Below are 18,532 nucleotides of genomic sequence, written 5' to 3'. Positions count from 1 at the left end.
TGTATTGTATTGTATTATTATTTTATTGCTCCCGAAGTCCCATCACCCAGCAGAAGAGCATCCCTCCTCCCCAGGCTGGGAGATCCGTTGTGCTGCCCCTTGCTCTCCTGCTGCGGTGGGATGGTGTGCTTGCAGGCTGCACCTAACACCTTTATCCTGTCCTTACGGCACTCCAGGCTCTCAGCGAGCATCCAGCACCTGCTCCTGGTTTTCTGGTAAAGCAAAAGAGGGTCACATCCAGGGCTGGTGAGGAGAGGCCATAAGGTCACTTGGGGAAGGAGGTCCATGTATAACCCGCCTGGTGCAGGGGTTTTCCTCTCTGAACCCCCCCTGCCACATGCAGATGTGGAGTGTTTGGGTGAAACAGCTGGGGAGGCTGTGGCCCTGGTGGCTTTCAGGAGAGATGGAGCTGGGACTGTTTGTGGTGGCCTCCTTTTCATCTTGCCATGAGGTATTCTTCGGTTAGAGACTGTTTTATAGGAACAAACAAGTACAAGTTATTGCTTTGGAGGAGGCAAATGGATCTGAACTCCAGCTTAAGATAGCCTTAATAGCTACAATAGCTGATAAAGTGCCTGCTGCTTTACAGTATTTAGAATGAGTTTCCCATTATTTGGCCTCATGTTGCAAATGGTGCCAGCTTTCAGATGGTGGTAGGTGTTGGGCACCCACTCGCATAACATTTTCCAGGATGAAGGGGTGGTGTCAGAGCATTGAATTATTAGAGTGGAAGGAGAATTTACAGGTGCCTTAGGCTGAACTCAGTAGCAGCCAGAGGGATGTGGGGGACAAAGCATTGCCTTCTCACCTCTGAGGGCATATCATATACCTTCCCTGACTCGGTTTGCACGCTGCTTTCTTCCTGCCATAGACCTCCACTGTTCTATACACTGCTAAACATACTTCTATACTACCCAGAATCTTTTTTTTTTTTTTAAAGTAGTTTGGAGATGAAAAAGAAAAAAGCAAAAAAACCTACTGTGCTGATGTTTTTATACAGTTGCAATTCAAAGTGCTCTGGGAAGGACTAAATGCATAAAATAATTATCGCATGGGACTTTCCCTTTTTAATAGGTATATGGAGCACTTTTTCATCTTTGCAAGGCTTCTCCTACCGAGCCCTTCTCCAGAAGACATTGCTTTAAGTTGCTTTCAGCTCAGACCAAACCTGAGAGTTACTGAGGATTACAACCAGCATTTTCAGAAGTGTCTTGTGATTTGGGTGCTGCAGTTCTGGGGTCTTATTCGCCAGAGAAACGTTTCTAACATGCAGTGAGCAACAAATTCGATGCTTTCAGAAAATCAGGCTGCTAAAGAGAAAGTCTCAAGCTGGCCGTTTCTAAGCTCAGTTTACCTTCTTATGTTCGACAAATGCTTGGGGCCAACAGAAATGTAATAAATGAAAGAATCCAGTGACAGTCAGCTTTTGAACAGGAATAGAACATCCTCTGGAGTGCACACAGTCCAAGCACTCCAGCCCTGGGCTAGGGCAAAACTTGGAGTGAAAATGGCTGGAAATGAGTGCAAGATTTTAACGCTCTAGGTGCTCTCACGAGAGGGTGTGTGTGCGTGTATGCAACTGACAATTAACACTGGAAGTGCCCTTTGTTGACACAACGTGTGAGTGTGACTGTGTTCAGAGTCTAGCGGGCCCCATAAAGCTATTGTTAGCTGCTGTGCATGGTTATTTTTGTCTGCACTTGACAAATTTTAGTAGCATAACTTTTTTTTTTTTTAATAAGATGTGTGTTTTAAGTGTTTTGTTTTTTTTTTTTTTTTTCCTGAACACAGGTTATTTGCATATTAGCATTAAAATGGAACCAGCTGGGGAGGCAAGCAGGCTGCCCAGCTGCTGCCAGGCGCCTCGAGGGGATGCTGTGAGCTGCCAGCACAGGCCTGGACCCTGTGCCACGGCTCCTTCCTGTCCATCCATGTGCTGAGTGTGTGGGATGGGTTCTCCAAATCGCAACTGGGCAGGAAATTCCCTCTCGAGCTGCAGAGGATGTAAGAGGAAGAGGAAAAACCTCTTAGTCAGCATCAGCTTGGTTTCTGATGGACGCATCAGTTTCCTTACCCATAAGAAAACTCTCCACCCAGAGAAGTCCCCTAGTGTGGAAAGATGTTGTGTCTCTGGATCCCCCGGGCGCACAGCTGCATCCTATCTCTCTTGTCCACTTTGTGAGACTTGGGGCTGGTAGGAAGCAACTTGAGAGCAGAGGGCACTTCCCTACAGCAGAGAAGCCAGGCGTGAGCTTCCCAGGGCTGCCCACCCTTTGCTGAGCTCCTCAGGCTGTTCAGACTGTAAAATGCTGGGCAAAGTCTGCCTGTAGTGTGATCTTTGTCGTGTGATTCCCAAGTTAGGCACATGGAAAGCAAGACATCTGTATTTAAGGGTGACTTTTGAAACCAGCTTGTGCTACCGGGGTTGAAATCCCTTCCAGATCTTCCACAGTAAGTGACTTACAGTGTCCGCTGAGAGACTGCAGTTGCAAAGGAGGATGACTGTCAAATGTGATCTTTTCTTTGAAAAACTCCCCAAAAGCCAAATTAAGCAGTGGCAGGGCAGAGCCCTGAGTGTGTGCAGCTTTACATGGGTGGGACAGGTGTTCCTTTGCTGTTTTGCTTTAGGCAAGTCCCCTGTGCAAATAACTTCATCTCCCGCTGCTGCAGCTTGTCTGGCAGAACAGGATTTTTGTAGGTAGTTTCAGGACCCATCTTCTTCAAGGTACACAGCCCCCAAATCACAGAAATTTTCGTGCATGCAAGGGACCCCTCCACCTGGTGCGAATTATTCATGGTAAAGAAAAACACATTCCAGTATCGTTGTTGCTGTGGTTTTCACACTGAAGCACACAATGAAATAATTGTCAACCTTTCATCATATGCATTTATCAGACCTTATTTTCCATCCTGTTCCCTGACCCTTATTTAAAGGCCAGACCTGGACAGGTTGCTCGACTGCCTCCTGGTTGGGTTTGTGCACCTGCAGCGTGGCACAGAAGGACCCTGTGCAATGCTATCAGCTCCCCAACTGGAATGCGTTGTCCTTCATCCTGGTGCAAGCAAGGTTTTGGGACTGGATCTGTGTGACAAGTGGGAGAGAAGGGGGGATGTAATGTCATGCTGCTGGGGGCTCCCCACCAGCAGAGGAAGAGCAGGGAGGGGGTGGTTTGTGCAGCAGCCTTCGGGGTTGGCTTGGGCCTGTCCCACCAGGAGACCATCAGGGGCTGCTCTTTGCCTTGGGTTTTGCCTATCTTTGCCTTGCATGGATTGTTGCAGCCCACACTGCCTCAGCCAGCAACCCCTCACACAAGAGCTGGGTTGAGGGCATGGCCGAAAGATCAAAAAGAGAGGGGGTGTTCGAGGAGGAAACGCATGACATTTGTGTTCCTGTAAGGAGAAGTTTCCGAAAGACCCCAGTTTCCTGTGAAACGATTCTCCAGCTAACTTGGTAGTGGCCTGCACGTGTACAGCCTGCCCAGGTGAAGGTTTGGGGTCAGAAAAGAGGAAGTTGTTTTACTGCAATGTCCTTACTGTGCAAAAAATAGCCTGCTGGGATAGCAAGTGGCCCTCAGCTCCCTCAGCAGGAACGCGTTAACCCCTGTGAGTCCTGGGACCTGCTCAGTCTAGATACATTGCAATATTTGTTCTCTGATCGAGGAATCTGATAAATGCAGCAAAACTCAGAAGGAGCAAAGCCTGCCTGTACAAGCAAAGCCCCTCTGCACTTTCTCTGCCCCTTGCACAGGCACTGCTACTGAACCACAGAGGAGGAAGAAAGCTGCCACGCAGATTAGTCCTGTTTGCCCCTGCTGCTCACTGCTGTGTCCACCACGAGCGGAGAAGGCTCCAAAGCTGGGATCCTGGAGCAGGTATGTTTGAGTATGTGGGTGCTGGGAGAGGAGGGTGATGCTGGGGAGCTGGCTACGGAGGGGAAGAACAGCAGAGGTGCCTGAGGAGTGGGGGCAGCCCCTTGGGAGGGAGAGAAGGGCAGGTTGGAGAGAAAAGCACCTTGTTTTTCTGCTGGGACCTGCGTGTCCTGAGTGGGCTGTGAGCCACTGCCCTGCTCCATGGGGGACCAGAGCCTGCTCATGCCAAGCACCTGGCAGCACCCCTTGGCAAGAGGGGTGCCTACCCCTGGGGTTTTCCTAGGAGGAAAACTGCCACAGCTGTGTTTCACAGGGACTGTCAGTGTGTCCCAAAGCTGGGCCCAGCTTTGCTCCTGCTCCTGTGGGCAGTGTCACTGAGACCATCCCACCGGAGCGTGTGGCATCATGCCTGACCTCACATTCAGGTGTGCCCCAAAATACACAGGGGGTGAGGGTGAGGCAAGGGTTGGGGCATGCCAACATAGCTTGGTGGGGCTGGGTGCGTGGCAGTGGGCAGCCTTCGTCTTTGCGAAGCCCTAACCGAGCACTCTGGACCTGCTGCAGAGCTTCATGCTCAGCTTTGTCAAGAGGAGACTGGTAAAGCTAGATGGGAACCCAGGGGACCTTGACAGAGAAGATCAGAGAGCATTAGGGCAGGGTCAGGGAGTTTCCTACCATGAAATCAAGGAAGAAGTGACAGGGAGGGGCTCCCAGGGTTCAGAAGAGGTGCTTTTGACCTCCTTTCCCCTCTCCGTGGTGTTTGCCAACACCATGGCCAGCACTGGCGAGTGCTAGTATCCCAAGCATCCCTCAGCCTGGTTGTTGTTTGCTTGCTTTTTATCCCTTGAAAATCCTGTCGACTGTGAAAGTGCTGCTTAAACCTTGCAATTAACAGGGCTGAGAGTTTGGCAATCCTTTGCCTCATTGTAAATGCTGCATTGTTGTAAATGCTGCGATTGCTTTAATTTGGAAACACTCACTCTCATTTTAAAGCAATCTGTTTCAGTGGAGTGCAAGAGAAGAGTTAGGTGTGTGACTTGCTAAGCACATCACCTGAGTTTAAAGCAGTACAAATAGCAATTCATGAGGTCTGCTTTCCCCTGAATATATGTACACACATTAGGAGAACTAAATATTTTTCTTGTGTAGCGATTTAATTAGAACTGATTAAAGTAAACATGTCCTGAAGGCTTGAATATGACAGAGGCATTGCATTATAAATGTTGTTTTGATTAAATAATCACCTCTTTCCTCGAACAGGATAGCTATCCACCCGAAACACAGAGGTGAAACTTTGGTTAATAATAAAACTCCCACTGACTTCAATAGAGCTATATTTCACCTTAATTGTGCTCATAATTATGCTTTCACAGCTCGATTACAGAATTGACTGTTTCCCACTTGGAGGGGGCATACATTGTTGTGCTCCTCCAGAAGAAAACCGAGAACCAAGGGCTGCCGATCTGCATGCAGTACATGAACCTGGGTCTGGAGCAAGGTGATCGGTGCTGCTCAGGGAAGCAATGGAGATCCTTGTCCATGAGCACACCGAGCTGCTCCATGGACTCTTCCACTAAAAAAGATACTGAAAGGTAAGCCAGGAGCAGTGGTCACCAGCTCCCATTTGGACCTGGTGACTCTGGTATTCAGAAGTAACTGTGGAAATCAGGCAGACTGTGAGTGGGTTTAAATATGCTTCACGGGACCTCATGTCCACCAGAAAAATTTACAGGGCTTCCCAGACTGAAAAAGGTTGAAAAAACTGTCCTTGAGGGGAGGACGGTATTCAGTAGCTAAAGACTTGTCTGGATAACCCCAGGACATACTTTACAAATAGCATCTGTTTCTGCAAACCTGTTATTTAAAAACTCTCTTGCTGAAGCCAAATCAGTGCTCTTTCATTTGTGTACAGCCCTGATATCCAGTTCTTGGGTGTGTATTTCCTCTGGACATCCCGGAGGATATCTCTGGCTCCACTGTTTGTGAAATCAAGTCGGTAACGTGACTCTGGACCTTACACCATGGTCTGTGTACATGACTGCGTGCAAGCAGCAGGTGTGTGCTGTTTCATGGCCCCACATCTAGCACCTCTTTCACACAGTGGAAAGGGCACTGGAGCTCAAATTTAGCACAAGCATTGAGCACCTGCCTCGTGAGCACGGTGGTCCATTATTCTGCTTTTCATCTTTCTGCCCGTGAAAAGGAGGTGAAATGAGTCTCCTTTCTAAAGGTGCCTGGGCATTAAAGCTGTGAGTCTGCACTGCACTGGGTGTTTCTATGAGCAGTGAGTGACCGCTGCTGTCCAGAGTAACAGCAGAAAGTTCATCATAAAGAGACATTTTTTCCCTCTTCACACTAACCCCAGAGCAGGGCTCTTCTAGGTCCACATGGGGAATGCTGGTGATACCTTCTCTGTCCAGACCTGAGCTAAGTCCTCTAAAGGAGATTAAATACTTCCAAGGACTTTCAGGGGTTTGGGACCAGGACTTCTGTAACTTCTATCTTAACAGTGGTACCTGTGCTTTTATCTATAAATCTCTGCTTCTCTTTGTATTCCTGTTTAGTGTGGGGTGAATGGAGACAGTCTGCTATTCCACTGCACACTTCCCTGTGCTTCTAATTTAAGACTGCCATTCAGACTGAAGTTTCCAGGTTGGCTCATGATGAATCCGTAGTCTGTATGCAGTGCCTGAGAGAGATTTCCGTATCCTGAAATAACAGAAGGCTTGTGATACATCACTTCATGACCCCACAGCTCTCTGCAACTTATAGTGTGGAGGACTGATGTCACCAAACTGTTGTACAACAGAACAGTCACTGTGCAACAATCCTTCACTTAAAGCCCAGAGAACTGTACTGATGAGGAAAGACATGCAGCTTTCCATGCCAGGTAAAAATAATGGGCATATGTATTTCTGTATTTGCACAAGGACGGCCTGCTTTCTTTGGTGCCTTCCAAAGAGTTGCTGGCAGTGCTCTTAACAGAAAAAAAAAAAGAGAGAGAGAGCAAGAGTGAATACTGACCTCCAGGCGACCCAGCTTTGAATGTCAGTGATTTGCAGTTCCACAGCACAATTTGCTTGCTCCTGAGTTAGTTTTAATATGAAGGAACCGGCAAAGACACAATAAAATATTGTCCCAAGTTTGTAAACTGCATCAGTCAAGTTCCCGTCTGTCAAAGTCAGAAGTAGGTGGGGGCCAGGCTTGTATTTGCCCTGGTAGCTCATGTTCATATAAGCTCAGAAGGCAGTGGAACAAGGGAAGGGTTGCAAGGGCTGCAGAGCAGACATCAGTTATGCTTGGCTGCAGAGAGGCACCTGGCTGGAGTCTGATTTTACAACAAAGGCCCCACATCTAACTGTTTTGGGGATGTTTAAAGCTGTGTTTTCAAAGCACGCCATTACAGTGAGCCCTCTGGGAAAAGCTGGCTGCAACTTTTAGTGCCCAAAAATGCAGGCTAAGCTGTTCTGAAGATCTAGCTCTGCTTGTGGCTGCTGAACTGTTGTGAAAGCCGAACCCTTTTTTCATATAAACACCCAACTGCCTGGTGTCAAGTCGGGCTTGCAAGATAAGATAAGCGTGCTTCAGTGAGGGATAAATGGAGGAGAGTTTATGGAAACTGAGTTACGGCAAAGAGATAGCATCAAGAATCAGGGGGTTTATGTGGTGCTTTGCACAGTAAAGGTGGATAGAGAGTGTATGTGGTCTTCAGAGCTGTGGGAGGGTTGGGTTTCCCCACCCTGTCACTGTGGCAGCCACGAACTCAACGCAAGAGGTCCGAGCAGGGGACCTGGAAGCCCCATGGCAGGGCCAGCGGGACCTCAGAGGCAAGTGGAGAGGAGGGCGATGAGAGGAATGGAGGGAATGTGATAAGGCCGGGGGAGGGCTCGTGGAGGGAAGGGGAAGGAGCAACCCAGGGAAAAGAGGGGGGGTGAGGGAGGTTTGGGTCCCTCAGCTGAGATACCAGGGAACCGCTCTGTGGAGGTGTGTCCCATTTCAGCAGTGTATACCTGGCCAGAGTCCCTCCAGCCATCCCCAATGGCAGGCACAGAGGGCAGCGTGCTGCCAGCAGCCACTTGCCCTGGGCACCAGTGCCTTCAGAAATAACAAGCCTCTGTTGCTGTTGTCCTTGTGTTTGTGGATGGCTTGGCCCAAGCAAAGATGAAAGCTGGTGGAGATGCATAAGTTGTGGAAGTTTCTGTGCAGGCAACACAGGTTTGTGTGATTGTACCTTAGAGACTTTTTTTTTTTTTTAAGAGAGAGCTCTTGCTCTTTGAAAAGGTCTTCAGAGCCACTTGCTTTTTATCTGTGTTGCTCTCACTGGCTGCTTTAACAGTTAGTATCTGCAGTAATGAGTTAGAGATGCTGTCATTGTGCTTCTGTTGGTGGTGGGTGTTTTAAGGGGAGGGCTGATACCTCCTAAAATGATCGTGCCTGAGTCACGCAGGTGGAGCAGTGTAATTCCCCAGCACAGGAAAGCTCGGGGCATGGCGAGTGGTTGCGTTGCAGCAGGGGAGCGGGCTGAGCTGTGCTGAGCACTGCCGCGCTGCTGGAGCCACAGCCCTGTCAGATCTGGTGTAACGTTTCTGGCTCCAGCACTAACCCAAGCGTCTGCACATCCTTATCAGCAAGCCTCGCAGGTAGCATTACGTGTTTGTCCACTTGGAATAGAAATATTCCTTAACTCTGAACCTCCCTGGCCTCTGTCTTCATCTGCTATCCTCTCTTGGTGGTCGGTGTACTCTATTGACTGATATACCTCCTGGCCTTAACCTTTATGGATATGTAAATTCATGCTTGCAATATCTCACAACCTTTAGAATTGTAAAAAAAATACTATTAGAGAAAATCCATCATGATGCAAATGTACAAGTGAGTCTGCATCATCTTATCCCCACGCAGGCGAGCTCATGACCAGGTGGTTTTGAAACATGAAAATAACCAAAGCCCTGTATCCGAACAACTGGACTTTTACAGAGATTTAAATCAAACTGGAATTTAGTAGCTCAGAAACACTTTGAGAAAGCTCTAGGAGAAACAGAGGCAAACTTTAAAGCTGTGAGTGGAGTAAGTCAGTGAAACATACAACAGACAAAGCTAGGCAGGCTAGAGATTGTAGTTAGCACCCGACTCTGCTTCACCTAGAGCTTATAGAGGATTCTTTGGCATAGATCCTAAATTTTTGCAGCCAACTGATCAGTTTTAATTCTCAGTTTCTTGCAGGCCATCATACATTTAGCTGAAAGTATTAGAAGGAGGGTGCGCTGTAGATTTCCTGGCCTCCCAGACCAGACTTCGTTGCTGGCACAGAAAATACTGTGTGGAAAGAGCTGTGGTAAGGAAAGATTTCACAATGTCAGCAGTACCCAAAGGGAGGACAAGGTGGAGCTCTTGATGAGTAATGGGATGTTTGGTACCAGCAGGTCTGAATGTCTCAGACAAAAGTTGTGATTTCATCCTGGTATTTGGGTGAAGATCTGGTCTGCCAAGTGGGCTGCGGCCACCCCGGTTTCCCCTCACAAAAAAAGGTGTAACCTCCCCTCCCTTGCCATCTGGGTGCCGGCAAGGGAAGGCATTGCACCCCTGTTCTTGCTCCATCCAACCAGCCAGCAAACAGGCCTCCTGAGCTTTGCAGGGTTGCTTCCCAGGCAGCGTTCCCAGGCGTTTTGAAGAGCCTGTGGCTCTTCAAAGCCCTCCTCCTTTTCCCCAAACCAGCTGTTGCTTTCCCATCACCATGCATACTCGCAATGTCTTGCTGTCTTCAGCAGAAACTCCTGCTCTTGCAGGAGGTGCCAACACTGCCACACCACTCCGGGAAAAGCAGCTGAACTCTGTGCTGCAGCTGGATTTCAGTGAGGTATTTTGATCTCGGGGTAATAAGATGTGCCAGTGAAAAAGATGTGTGTGATCAGTGCGCTGTTGTTGTGAGCTGAAGCAGAATATGGCGAGGAGCCTGCATTAATTAGTATTAAACCACAGTTGGCAGATGCTGACTCCTTCATAGAGTTGCTCGAGGGCACAAAAATCGCGTTTGGGTGGATGGGTGAGGTGCAGAGACAGCACCAGGAAGCAGGGCTTATACCAAGACGGTGCAGAAACCCGCGTGGTGGGGTTGGGTAAAGAACCGCGTCAAAGCAAGAAGAGATGCCCATGAATTACATCTCCCTTTTCACTTGGACACTGAAGTCAGCCAGCAGCAGAGAGAAATTGTTTGGCCTCTTCTGGCCAGGAAAATGCAACTGTGATTGCTGATCACTGCCTGAGACAGCTCGGGGGGTGGGGGTGGAGAGAGGAGGAATATCCCAGTATATGAAAACGGGGAGCCTTTTTTCACCAGTAGATCTCAATGTGTTTTGCAGAGAAAGTCTCTATGGTTATTTCCATTTTTATTTATTTATTTATTTATTTATTTGTTTGTTTGTTTTCAGGGGGAATACAGAGTTCAGGTACCTGAGGCACAGGAAGGGGAGGGGAGTCAGGTGTAGGAAATCTGCATTAACTGTTCCTAACTCTTTAGGGACTCATGATAATTAAAGAAAACATATGGAGAGCCTTTGGCTGCCATGAAGTCTCCATAAACTAAAACAGAGCTACCTGCAATTCATTGCCTCTATTTTGTGATTGTCCTTTGAGCATAAGATCCAGTCCTGTACAGGAATAGGGATTTTTTTTCCTGTTTCCCTTTTACCAGCAGTAAGTAATGTTTCCAATAAAGAATGCAGGGTACCAGCATAACTGGCAATGGAAATAACTCCCCTGGGCTCTCAGGTTGGTATTTGGCTGCTAGCAAGTGCTGCCTCGCTCAGAGTCCTGTGGGCATATTCAGTCATGTTCTCACAGACTTCAGGGGAAGATGAAGTGTCACTTCAGCTTCTTTCCCGCAAATGGTTGGTTTTCCCACCACCACCCGAACAAGAGCCTCCAGCACTGAACACAATGGATTGTTAAACCTAAATTGATGCCTTTAGTATTACTGGAATACAAGTAAAGAAAATTTCAACACAGCATTGAAAATGTCACCTTCACTGTGGCATTGTAGGCGAGCTGACACGAATTCTTATTTTGTTTGCTTGTGGAAGAAAACTGTCATTTTCGTTACTAAAATATTTGCTCATTGGATGGAAATGATTACAAATGGAACAAAACAAAATGTTTTGATTAAATACAGGGCTGATCTTGTTTTTTCCAGTAAATGTTTGATGTTTTCAGTTCTCTTCCCCCTCTCCCGGGGATAACATAACAGACAGTTATAGATCACCTTCCATCCCACAAGATCCCTGATTGTGTAGGGATTGCTTCCTTTGGCACTGAGATGTTGCTGCCCATGGGCCAAACAGCATTTAACCATGTAGCTGCCCAAGGTACTGCAGTGAAGGCTGTCTTCCACCGAGCAGGGGAGTTTTCAGGAGGCAGATTCCAGTCCATAATCCGTGCCAAACCCGGGGGCTAACACTGAAGTGTCAGATCTGGCTACCCCATGGCTGAGGAATGCAAACCAGCGGCTGTCCAAATTCCAGGCACGGTGCTGGGAACAGCTGCAACAAAACCAAGTCCCACCAACTTTGATCTTGGATCTCCTGCACAGAATTAAAGGGGTAACTGAGCCTGGGCCTGAGGCACAGGCGTTTGGGGAAGCAGCACTGGGAGTCTGCAGAGTTTTCATGGGAGTTTCTGAGCATATGACGATAAGGCAAAGATAACTCTCCTTTATTGTCATGATCCATTTCTTTCACTGTGAGCGCTTCGAGGCCCATGCAGGATCACAGCGGGGACATCGGCAGATATGTGGTACTCTCTGCATCATGCTTCTTTGTTTGGGTTGAAGGGGTGATGCTTTGCCCTAGATCAACTTTGTAAATAGGGCTGGAGTGAGAAAAGATTTGTCTGCGTAGATCCAAACACTCTCCTTGCTCCTCCTGCTTTTCTCTGGGGTTTGATGTGACGGGTTCACATACCTGTCACTTCCCTGGGATATGAGCAGCTGCCAGAACCCCCTCTGGCTGCTGTCAGTCCAGCTCAAGACACTTTTGCAGGAGTGGCTCAAACAGAAGAGGGTGCTGTCTATACCCATACGGCATTCAAACCCCACTGTAGTCAGAGTGAGGAATCGTATTTCCCCCACCCCTGCCCTCTGGGTAAGAAAAGACAAACATATCATAAAGGTACCGTAATAAGTCTGCTAGAGATGTCTTTGCAGTCTCTTTCTCCTCCCCAAACTGGAATGTGCCTAAGCTCCTTCTGGTCTGCTTCTTTCTTTTTTCTGGCAGCCCTTGGGGAAGGCACCTAATACCTTTTAGCAAACATTATTTATGGACTCAGAACACCAGAAACGTGTTTTTACAAATAGTCTGTACAATATGTCCTAAGCCCTCCTGTCTGGCACCTATTTATGTAAGTCCACAATGCTCAGATTTCTTAGGCTTTTTGCTGCAAGCCAGATTTATTGATCCTGCGCTGTTTCCACATGAGCAGAGTACTGTAACGACTGATGATCTGCGCTTGTATGACTTGCACAGTAGTGTCTCCAACTTCACAGCTTCTGGTGATTCCTGCTTAGGTCCTAGTGCCAATATTTGGTACTTCAGGAAAAGATAAAGGTCAGTGCTAGCCCCCAAGGACCAGTGTGACATTGCACAGCACCCTAGGATGCTACAGACTTGCCCCTCAGAGGGTGAGCTCACTTGGTCTGTAGTGCATCATCTCTTACCTAGCATCACTCCATTCTGTGAGGCCCATAGTAGTAGTTAGATGCATCTATAGGCCTTGTGGGAGCTTTGCTTATGTAGCCAGCACGGAGGTTAAAGAGGGGGTTTATACAAGAGAGCAGCTGTACATACACTTTTTATCAAAGCTACCTATGAAAACTACCTTCTTTCCAATGAAAACCACTGTCTTTGTTAGCATTTCTGTCTTTTCAGGATGAAGACCACAGCATAAAATCTTCTGAGAGAAGTTCCCATGTTTGTCTTCAAGGAAGGCTCTATCTTGTCGACTGGTGTTTTCTGAATGCTGGCAGAGATGATGGGACTTGCTGACTTCAGACAAGATGCCAAAGCATGCAGAGAGGACTCCACTGTAAACAATACCTTAAAATTCATTTTAAAAGGAGAAAGAGATGAGGGGAGGAAAAACAAAATACCCAGAGACGCTGACTTGCCCTCTACAGTCATACTCCCTCACTGGTGATTAATCATCTCCCCCTTTGAGCCCAACAGACCAGCTACATTACATTCCACATTTTCTTTATTGCTGGCAAGAAATTCACTTTCTGGCATGCCTTTTGTAGGATTCAAAATGCCTTTGTGCTGCGGTGAGTGTGAGGGAAGGGAGTTTCACTTCTCTGAAGATATGCTAAAAGCATACATTACGGGCTGAGCTCTCCACCCCACCCAGGTTGCAGGGAGACATTTTTGGTTCCCAGACCCCTCATCTCTGGCACCTGGTGGACTTAACAGGCTGGAGAGTGGCTCTGGGTACATCGCTGCCTGCTGCGGGAGGTCAATGTTGTCTTGCCAAGTGTAAGCCTCTTCTGACTCATTGAAAAACTGGGTAGGGAGGAATCTGAAGGAATGGGATTTCAAATGAGAGAGTAACTTCCATTTGCTGTCTGCGTGCTGTGAACCAAGTGAATTTTGTGCCCTGTCTATGGTACAAAGCTTAAGTAAATTACATTTATACGTACAGTTGCAGGCAAAGCATGTATAATGTAGATTCCCCTGAAGACAGTCTGAGCTTGGTAAAGGTGTTGTCTGTGCCCTAGAAAAAGGTTCTCAATGGCACTGAAAAGTCTCTTTCCACCATGGCTGTGGTGTGTGGTTCATGGGGTGGTGTAAATGGGATTCTGGTCCTCTTTACTGCAGGGTTAAACCATGATCTTGCTAATAATGCAGTATTTCCTGGTGTTTGTTATGACAAATGAATGGGTAGAGAACATTTTCTTGCTGATAAAGCTTGTATGCTAGCCCACTTCTGAAGGAGTTACAAAAGAACAAGACTAATCATCTCAGGCAAACCAGCTGTCATGCAATGGGACTGAATCAGTGATCAAAAGCCACAAAAGAAGGAACTGGTGTGCTGCCCACAGGTGGATGTTGCTTGGAATACACTCGCATGCTGTCCATGCTGGTGTATGCCTGCACGTGCATGCCTCCTCTCTCTGTGCACTCAGCCTGTACCAAGCTCTCAACTTGCATGTTTGGTACATTTGGTCTACCGATGTTTGTGTTTCCCCTTTGCCTGCCAGCAAACATTTCACAAGAGTTTTTCTTTACCATGACTTAGAGGTCATTGTCTCATGTGACAGCTCAAAAATGTAATCTTTCCTGGCCAGAGTTGACTCAGACCATGAGGAAAAGCAGGGGGCTGGCGTGTTCGAATGCAGGAGAGGGCTCTCTGGACCTGTACCTCTATGGGTTGCAGTGCAGCAATTGCAAAGCTGCACCCTGTGATCATTTTTCTAGATCCCTTAGAAACAGCCTGCAAACTCCCCACAGATCACAGGCTGTGCTCTCCCCCTCTGCCTCAACTGTGATGTTTTCATTTCTGGCAGCCAAAAGCAATGAAGTGGTTTAGGGACCAACTAAATTGGATGCTTTCTGGGGTTTGGAGCCACCTCGCACTCCTGGGATGACTGGAAATAAAGCTATAAGCTCTGATCTTAGTATGTGTTTGCATCAAGTAAGAGCAGCCTGGAGTTTTGGAGCAGAAGGTTATCGGGATTTGTTTTGCTTCTCATACCATCGTGTACGAAGTTGGTGCCTATCTGAAAGCAAAGCCACAAATCATTGCAGAGGTAGGCACTTATGGGCAGAGAAACTAGGAGAGGATTTTGTTACAGTTACCTGAAGTCGGGAAATGCATTGCTGGCAGAGCTTACACTTGAAAGATTTGGACCAGGTGATGAGCTGGATAAAACTGTCATTTCTTAACAGATGTCATATTCTCAGTTAAAAGTGAAAGTGCTGTAACACCCAGATTTAATCATAGTGAACACAAGCAATCTTTTAAGCAATGCACAAATAAAAGGTCTGTATTCAAGCACCAGGCTAAGAGCTGACTGTAATGGTCAGATGAACGTGGTGATTTTTTTTTTTTCCAATTTTGCATCAGGTTTTTTTGAGGGATGGTCCTGTTCTCCAAGAGAACTGCTTACCTGCTGAATTACACTATCAATCCTTATCCCTGACAACCTTAATCCTGCTCTGGTTTGCCTGGGCTGCATGCTGCAGCAGGAGCTAGAAAACTGAGAGATGTATGCAGAAAAGTCTTGGGATGTTGATGTACAGAATGGTGGGTGGTGTTATTTAGATGTCTTTGTAAACAAACAAATACACCTGATTAAAGCTGGCTGTCCATGGAGGTTTCTGCCTCTCTCTGCACACCCCACCCTTTTCTCTGCAGCTATGGGGATTTCAGGGTACTTGAAAGGCCGGGTTGGAAATGGGTGTCTCAGATGCTACTTTACATATGGTTCAGCTCCTACTGGTGGAGATGGAGCAAATCTGGAGGAAGGCTGTTTCACTGCAGCACGGTATTTTTGTCATTTGGTGAGGAGTTTCAGTCCAGCCATCAGCAAACACCATTCCCAGTACCCTGCAACCCTGGCTGCCAGCTCAGAGGAGAACTAGTTTATTACTACTACAGAGGGGATGGCGCACAAACACGCTCCTGCCTCACTGATCAACACATCTCACCTTCTATGTTTCGGGCCCACAAGCTACATAATTGAACTTGAAGGCAAGAGCCCCTTCTCGGGGGCTGTGCAGCCATCTAGCGTTGCTATATATATAGCACGCTGGTTAACGTCAGCCCCTAGGTCACTTCAGTGCTTTTCTCCTACACGTCTCCCAGCTGAATGTTTAACTCTAAGGTAAAGGAAATTTAGTTAAACTTGCTAATCCATTAATCTTAGTGACCTCTGATATTTTTGACCACCTGAAAATTGTGCTTGTGGATGGAGAAGAGGCTGCTACTACAGTATTTCTTCTAGCTGTAGCAGGTATGGGTTGCTACTATCAGGAAGAGCTGCTGCATGTTAGCAGTGTTGATTCTTGGGAAAAGGAAAGGAAAGCAAAGCAAAGCAAAGCAAAGGAAAGGAATTTAAATTTGAAGATCAGCAAGCAAACCTAAGGAATGCCACTGCTATCTGCCAGTATACAGGTTCCGCAGTGCTTTGGAGACTTTCTTATGTGTTCAGGAGTAGGAAAGCTTTGTACATATATTGTGAATGAGTAGGACAAATATCCTGAATCTATATTTCTCACTTTTCTCACCTAGAAAAAAACAGCTTATTTCAAAGTCTCAGCTTCCTCTTCGGTCCTTCAGCAGGCAGGGCAATTAGTGCAAGGCACTGCTTTTACAGTTAGGAATAAATTTATAAGGAAACCTGTGTAGGCACGGAGCATGATGAAACAGCATGCATTCTTGTGTTGCATACCAGAGCGACAAGCAAATTTCAAAGGTGACAGTCCAGGGTTACTGTGTGTTAGCGGCAGCCACTTGGCTAATCTGAGAACAGAACCGTCTTTGTTTACAATCTCCGTTTTTCTAATTCTTATCTCCTCTCTTGCACTGTAATTTCCCCCAGCACCCTCTGTGCCTCTAGGTTCATCTTTCTCTGCACTTTGCCTTATACTGTATCAATGTCCAAGTGTGTTACAAGGGACGTTCATCTTCCAAAACAAAAGGTGATGGACCTGCAACTTTCTACACCTCAGTAACAAGTCAAGGACTACTGAGATAAAAGGCATTTCTTCGGGATAGAGGTTACATGTTACAAGCTCTTTGCCTGGGCTTTATGGAGATCTTAATGGAGATCTATGCCATGCAGACACACCATTTTATGGATCCTGATGCACTTCTGGAAGGGCCTACCAGCTCTGCCCATTTAACATCTCACAGCATTTGCCTAAGATAGTTTTTGAAAGGCATGCTTTACAAGGAGTCTTCCACTGCATCAAGTTTTGTGGGCATAAGATATCTGAATGTCTCTCCCTGTGAAAGGGATGGCAATCATGATGCTGAGCAGTGCAAGGGGAGGGGGCCAACTTGAGCCATAGCCCCACTACCTACCAGCACATTCCCTTACCCCAAAAAGCTTACAGGCACAGTGTCAGGCAGAGCAGGAAACATGAAACAAAATTGTCTGTGTCAAAGTGATTAGTTAAAGTGATAATTTAATTAAAGTGATTAAAGTGATAATCTGATGTAAGGCAGCTCTCTCTTACAATTGTTAATGTTTTAATGTTATTACATAGTTTTATGATATATCATAGTTTTAGTGATATTACAAAGTAACGTATGCATACAGGAGTGAGATGGAACATTTGTATTGTGTTATGTATTTTATTGAGAGACTTATTTTCTTTTGCTAAGGTATGTAAATTAAATTGTGCAGATCTTATGTTTTTGTTGTTGTTGTTGTTGTTTGTTTAAGAAGCAGAGGTGTTAACATTTACATCCCAGCCAAAATCTTCACAATTTCATTTTCCCAAGTGCTCCAGAAGCTCTAGTGGCACCTTCATCCCTGCTTCCTGCCTGGAACTGGTGTTGGGAGTCACTTAAGCCACCACAGCTTAAGCTGCATTTCTGCGGTTGTCTAGGTGATTATTCTGCTCTAATGATATAGTTTAGTAAGTATTTTGAAGTCTCACAAAATGGAAGATATCTTAAAAAATAAAAGTTTTGTTTATTTATTGTGATGTCTTGAGAATAGTGGAAAGTGAACTAGAATCTTGAAAAAGGCTGCATTCAATTGCCACAATGCCAATAAAATACTTTATTAGGGGTTAATAACATTATTCCCTGTTAACACTTCCTCACATCAATGTAGAACCATCTTGTGCTAGCCTCCAAACTATGTCTTGCAAAACAGAATCACTTTTCCATAAACCACATTACAACATCCAGAATCAACATCTAAGGCTTGGGAATGAGAAGAATGCCATCCACCTCAGTTGTTACTGGAGTTGTTTGTTCTGCTGCTGCTTCTTTCTGCCCCTTTTCTCCCTTCCCATGTCTCTTTTAGAGCCGGGAGCTCCGCTCCCCATGCACATGGAGTTTAAACTAGTGACCCCTTGGACAGTCAGGTGCGAGAAATTGCTAGCACAGTGTTTTTTTTATTATTTATTTATTTTTTAATGGATCGGAGGTGATAAGATAAGCCCAGAGTTATTTTGACAGCTGATGTTTTTCGGGTCAAGCTGGAGTGTTTGTGTTCTCAACACCAGAAATATTTACTTGAACGCAATCTACGCAGCGGGAAAGGTTTTCCATCAGTGGTGGTGGCGGCGGTGCAGCTCTCGCTCGGTTTTAAGCGTTCCCCTGCCCTCTCCTGGCACAGACGAGAAGCGTTCAAGGAAATGGTGGAGTCACCTTCCCTGGGGGTGTTCAAGGAAAGGTGGTGCTTGGGGACATGGTGTAGCGGGTGCCATTGGTGGTAGGGCGATAGTTGGACCAGGTGATCTTGCAGGGCTTTCCAACCATAATGATTCTATGAAACACACGTGTCCACAGGGACAGGAACCCACTGAAACGTCCAAGACCAACATGCAATGAATGCAACGTGTTTCTACAAGCCCTCACAAAAGCAGGCGACCGCTCCCCCCACCCCCCCCCAAAATGGCTTCCCTTGGGGGCCCGCCCGGAGGCGGGCTGGGGCCGCC

At 46.7% G+C, this 18,532-nt stretch overlaps 1 long non-coding RNA gene across 2 annotated transcripts; it reads left to right on the top strand.

The window, feature by feature from the left end:
- Window positions 1-3,482: 3,482 nt before the first annotated feature.
- Window positions 3,483-18,489, top strand: LOC121073235. Of its 2 annotated transcripts, none has more exons than XR_005821578.1 (3): window positions 3,483-3,872; window positions 5,243-6,759; window positions 12,788-18,489. It is a non-coding gene; the product is annotated as an uncharacterized LOC121073235 (long non-coding RNA). The 2 variants fall into 2 exon arrangements; XR_005821577.1 differs by having other exon boundaries at window positions 3,501-3,872; window positions 5,243-5,461; window positions 6,434-18,489.
- The last annotated feature ends 43 nt before the right edge of the window (window positions 18,490-18,532 follow it).

Source organism: Cygnus olor, chromosome 7 (genome assembly GCF_009769625.2).
Source record: "Cygnus olor isolate bCygOlo1 chromosome 7, bCygOlo1.pri.v2, whole genome shotgun sequence".
In the NCBI taxonomy this organism is placed as follows: domain Eukaryota; kingdom Metazoa; phylum Chordata; class Aves; order Anseriformes; family Anatidae; genus Cygnus; species Cygnus olor.
The sequence above is the reverse complement of the archived record's forward strand: the minus strand, read 5'-3'. Positions and strand labels throughout refer to the sequence as shown.